The 6,018-nt window shown below is 38.2% G+C and overlaps 1 long non-coding RNA gene across 2 annotated transcripts; it reads right to left on the bottom strand.

Moving 5' to 3' along the window:
• Window positions 1–718: 718 nt before the first annotated feature.
• On the bottom strand, window positions 719–6,018 carry LOC122869774. Of its 2 annotated transcripts, XR_006376406.1 has the most exons (4): window positions 5,853–6,018; window positions 1,884–3,153; window positions 1,401–1,677; window positions 719–1,304 (listed from the first exon to the last, which is right to left on the bottom strand). It is a non-coding gene; the product is annotated as an uncharacterized LOC122869774 (long non-coding RNA). The 2 variants fall into 2 exon arrangements; XR_006376405.1 differs by having other exon boundaries at window positions 1,401–3,153.

The following is a 6,018-nucleotide window of genomic DNA, read 5'->3' as shown; positions in this document are numbered from 1 at the left end:
TACAGTATGCACTTCCAGATTCAGTACCAATGATACTATAGCTTACCTGCACATAGTCATATTGCAGTTGTTTTACACGTTCACTGTTTCTTTCAAAAGGGACTCGGGCAAGTACACGACTTACAGTTTTTTCCAATTGCTAACACACAATTTTTCAAACTAGTCTGGTTTTATCAAAACACTTAACACAATTCACAAAACCACACACCCAAACTGCAAAATACTTCATATATCCTCAAAATGAAGCACTGCAACCGAAACTACACATAGCATTATCAAAATCAAACTTTTGCATGAAATGGCACACACTTCATTCATATTACCAGATTTTTGCCTAACCACCTACACACTGTTGGGCATAATGAAAAGCACCCCCATCTTTAGTATGCTTTGCCATAATACTAAAATATGTATCAGATTGTTCACATGCACAGAAATATTTGCAGATACACACACATGCTGTTGCAACATTTTTATTTTTTTTCCTTCACTACAGTAAACAAGTCAGTGCAACATATGCACAGCAGATATATTTACATGGGACTGAACAAAAATATTCTTACAAAAAACAGTAAACTGAAAAAGGACATTTCTGAAAAAAATATATTACAGTAAAAAAAAGAGGCAAGAAAGATAATTAGGCAGCATCTTGCCGCACAGCCGGTCTGGCCACAACGCCTAAATCAACATCACAGGCAATATCTTCCCTTGCCAGACATCGAGGAAAAAGCGCCTTGAGTGCCTTACCCATCCCTGAATTGCACCCACATCAATCTCATCACATGCCTCTTCCATGGCCTACACAAGACACATGCGCACAAAGGGCTGCCGGTCGTATACCTTCCACCGCCATGCCGAAAAGAATTCTTCTATGGGGTTCAGAAATGGTGAGTATGGTGGGAGGTATTGCACGAGAAATGTTGGGTGGTCAGCAAACCAGTTTTGGACTGGGGCTGCACGATGAAAGCTCACGTTGTCCCATACTACAACGTTCCGGTTTCTTTGATGGTCTGCATCATTCATACGCTCTGGTGGTATGAGAATGTTGTGAAGTCTGTCCAGAAATGTGAGAATATGGGCTGTGTTGTATGGTCCAAGGTTGGCATGACTGTGGAGGACACCATGCATATTGGAGATGGCAGCGCACATTGTGATGTTCCCACCACGTTGGCCAGGAACATCTATAATGGCTCTGTGGCCAATGAAGTTTCTCCCCTTCTTCTGGTCTTTGTTAGGTTGAACCCAGCCTCATCTATAAAGATGAACTCATGTGGGATTGCATGAGAGTCCATTTCCAGTACTCCCTGAAAACAAAGAACAAAAATCAGTCAATATGGTGTTATCCAGTACACTGGGAAACAATGTTGCGCGTAGTGTACTGCAGTCAATATAGTACTTACATCCACATATGCTCGTCTGAACTCTTTGTTTCTTTGAGAGTTTCTCTCAAACGGCACCTTATAAAGTTGTTTCATTCTGATTTGGTTTCACTTGAGAATGCGAGCCAATGTGGACAGACTAACTTGTTGAATGTTGTTGAATAAGGTGTTGTCTTGGATGATGTGGATTTCTCGTAATCTGATTTCATTATTTTCCAAAACCAAGTTTACAATGGCACCTTCCTGTACCCCGGTGAACATTTGGCCCCTTCCTCCACCATGGTGTCATCTCTCAGTCCTTTAGAAAAAATAAAATAAAAATATATATAGGGCTTGGACAATGCAGCCTAAATATTTTCCCCCACAGTAGAGTACATTGTACAGGAAACTTGTACAGTTCATGAATGGCTGATGTCATACACTAAGTAAACAGGTGTCACCCAACTGATACACTATGACATGGGGTATACTACATGTGTACTACATGAAATTTTAGTTACATACCTGTTCTCCAGTCTAAAGGTCCGGATGACAGAGGTGACAGTAAAACGGCTCAAGTTTGGCTGCACTCTCTGTCCAGCCTCACGCATTGTCAGCCTATGGTTGATGACATGATCTACTAAGGTTGCTCTGATTTCATTTGAAAGTGTTTGTCTTCTTTGGCCGTGAACTCCTCTACCTGCTCTACCCCTACCTTTCACTCTTCCTCCCCCTCTTATTCTCAACCTCCCTCTTCCTCTTCCTCTTCCTCTCTCTGCAATGTCTTCCATTGTTGTTGTAAAAAAAAAAAGGTTCTCACCTGTGGTCTTTTCATAGTGCTTACATCCTGATTGAAGTGTTAACAATTAACCATTGAGGTGTTTGGCCAGGTGGCACATGTAATTGGCCAATTAGCTCATGTAGTGTCATTTTGAATGGCAGTGTTTTGAAATGGCAAACATGTGACTTTATGTCAGATTGTTGTGTCTTATGCAGAGAACTGTGTTCAGTGCATTTAAAAAGTGCCATTTTGAAATGCAAAATGTGTGTAAAGCAGAAAAGGTGTTTAGACTTTTGGAGACTTGAGAAGAAGTTTTGCTCTCTGTGTGTCAGTTTAAATAATTGTGCTGTGCATGTCATTTTAGTGTGTTAGCAATTGGAAAAAACTGTAATGTACAGGACTCTGCCATCATAAGAATGTGTATTTAAACATCTAATTTGTGAAAAGCTCAATAAGGAAAGCTCAATGTTATTACATGCATGAGTAAACAAATGATATTGCCTGGAAATCACCTATTATGTCCCAGCTTTTTAGCATTACTACCTCTCAATAAACAATAGAATACCATTTTTAGCACACTCAATTAATCATAAACCATATTCATACACAATATTCAAGTATTTAGAACATAATTATAACAATAAAAAAAACTTGGACCACTTCAACTTCTTGATAAACAACTTTTCAATGTCCTTAATCTCCTTTTAAAGTAAGTGTTCCTTAAGCATGACAAAGTTTGAACAGTTCCTATGTTGATATCTTGCAGATGTAAGCAGATCCATTCCGAGATCAGTAATTGTAATCAGTTCTGGGTGTGCCCGATAATAAAAGCAAAGGGAATGTGGGGCCTGTGACACAGTCCTACCACAATGCTGCCATCAAATGAGGGAGTGAAGGAAGAGATGTTTTCCTCCTCGGGAATGAGGGATGATGACGTTCATCAGTGACCATCTTTTTCTTCAAGGACACAATCCAGAATCCGAGGTCCCAGGCACATCAGGAGATCTCAAATACCTGTATAACAAAAGCTATTAGTGCTCGATTATCAGCTAAATAAAAGAAATTAACTACATTGTACATTCCTATTACAAACCGACTATGGTGACGGTACTTAGTTAGCTATGCTAGCTTAGTGTTGTGTTGTGTTGATCTATCAATTCTTTCTGACATTCCTACTCTGTCTGTAGCTCTCGTCCACAAGCTCAGTCCTATTGAAAATATAAATCTTAAATTTAAAATCCCAGATATATAGTTTCATATTTAAACAAGACTAAGAGTCCAAAGAGAGCTAAATGCTAATTCAGCATGCTAACATGCTCACAATGGAAATACTGAAGAGATAAAAACTCCAGCAACACTTGTAGTAGACAGAACAACTTTACTGTCAGACCAACATGTTTCAGACCTGCTCCGCTTCCACAATAGAAATACAAACATGCTGTAGCTACACAGGTTTGTTAGCATGCTAAAATTAGCACTAAACACACATTTATTAGTTTTTGCAGGTATTAGGTCATAAAGTATTGAACAAAAAAAAAAGTTTGACCTGATTATAAGGCTAGATGAAAAATCAGAGGATCATCACATTTATTACAATTCATCCTGAGGAGACCATACATGTCTGCACCAAATGTCATGGTGATCTATCCAGTAGTTGTTGAGCATTTCACTCAAAGCCACAAATGTGAACCTCATGGTGACGCTCGAGGAAAAATCAGGGGATCATCAAATCAGGATTCATCATCTGGGCACCATGAATGTCTGTACAAAATTTCAAAAGAGATATTTCAGTCCGGACCAAAATGGTGGACCGCTAATGCTAGCAAGGCTAAAAAGGCTAAATAATTTCTAAAACAGCTGGTTACTGTAGTTTTTATCAAACGTTACTTAAACAGGAGTAAATCGTGTATTTGTTGGGGACTATTTTCAGCTGCAGATTAATACAGTACCCATGTTCATCGTAATGAAGGAACATATCACCAAGTCTGTTTTTAGTAGCCAGACAGACAACAATAACAAGCTAGGTAGCACTTAACAACTAATTTTAGCAAGCTTAGTGTGACTGGGTTGAGTTTGTATTCTACTGTACCTACTGTACATGCTGCAAACTTTGTTAATTAGGTTTATTCGCTTCTCTAAATACGTTGACGATGAATGGCTTAAGTGGTGACATTGACAATACAAGTAAACCTACAAAGAAATAATCAGATGATTATTTATCTATCTGAAAAACATGTTATAAGTGGGAAACAAAAGAAGTAAGCAGTGTAGTAACCACAGTTAATATGTTTATAAAACATGAGTCGTACGTATCATTTTTGAGTATCTTAAAGTTACTACAAGGAACTTTCATTTTGCGTTGATTCCGGCTGTCCCTATGGACAAAACCGGTAGTGTTTCCACCGCCTCGTGTCGTATCTGGCTAGCACGTGCATTTCTTTTGGAAGCGAATGAAAGAAAGACACAACTTATTTTTAATACTATTTTACTTTTTTAAACAGCTGTTTGCAGGATGCATAGCAATGAGGTAATATCTCTGTGGCTATTTGAGATTAAAAACTGAAATATGACAATGGTAAAACAAAGAAAACTTTGTTTTAGTACTGTTTATACACCTAGGTTACATGTAAGCCTACAACTGACATTCAATTGCTTGGTAATAGCCTAATTTTGTTGAGAAAGCTAAAGTTATTAACATTCCCTAGTAATGTTATGTCTTCATAATAATAGCCCAACAGCAAGATATAGCTTGGTAGCAAAATGTTACATTATAAGCCAGTTGTATTACAGTAATGTCCACCGTGACCTATACCTCCATGGACTGTACGCAGCCAAATATATTACATTCCTGTCTAGGAGGAAGAGGTAAGAATAACTATATAGAAATAGCCAATCTTCTCGTTGATGGTCTCGTTTGCTTATGTAGGTCATATAGAGGCATCACTATTAAATTAAATTAAGACGCAGTTAAAAGCTCCTTGTAGTAACTTTAAATATCTTTTTTTCATTTTTGTCACATAAAAAGCCCTAGACATCTGGAGATCTTTTGAAATCCTAAAAACACCTCTGGCCATTCTTATCCTTTAAAAGGACAAAGAAAATAGTCTCATCTTGCTTCTAGTGATCATTTTGAATAGTGGTTTTAATTTGGTCATGAATTATAGCCAATTGACATAAGTAGCATCTGTAACAGCTTCTGGTTTGAAATAGGAAATTTTTTTTATTATTCACATTATTTCTAATTTTGATAAGTTTGAGAACACATACAGACTAGTGTGAGCTTTACTGTAAGGCCATAAAAATTAAAACATATCACATAACTTTTCTCCAGTGCACCATGCTGTTCTCACTGAACATTTTTGGCTATCCTGCCTTCATCAGGGTGTTTTTCCTGCATTTCCTTATGTACAGTATAGTAAGTATAGAAGCTAAGTACACAAAAGAACATTAGTATGATCTTAAATTAGTTTTTACAAAATACAATATTTACTTATAGTCGATACAGAAATTTACAAGAGTAATATAAATATGTAGTGAACATAAACATGTTAAAGCACATTTAGTTCTCTTATCTAATCAGATGTTGTCACAGCCTGTCATGTCCTCACCAGCCCATAATCACCCACACCTGCTCCTAATTACACTCCTGCCCTTAATCAGCCCCAATCACACCCAAGATAAAATCACTCCGCTCTCCACACTCAGTGTCCAACCTCGTTTGTGGATAGGACTCCATGCACTAGACTATTCCTGTGTCTCTCCAGTTCCCCGTGGTCTCTCCAGTTTCCCGAGTGTTCTCCAGTCCCCCGAGTCATCGCCAGTCCTCTGTGGTTTCTCCATTCCTCCTTGGTCTCTCCGGTCTCCTGTGGCTTCCCTCCG

This window comes from Siniperca chuatsi, linkage group LG22, assembly GCF_020085105.1.
Source record: "Siniperca chuatsi isolate FFG_IHB_CAS linkage group LG22, ASM2008510v1, whole genome shotgun sequence".
NCBI lineage: Eukaryota > Metazoa > Chordata > Actinopteri > Centrarchiformes > Sinipercidae > Siniperca > Siniperca chuatsi.
The sequence above is the reverse complement of the archived record's forward strand: the minus strand, read 5'-3'. Positions and strand labels throughout refer to the sequence as shown.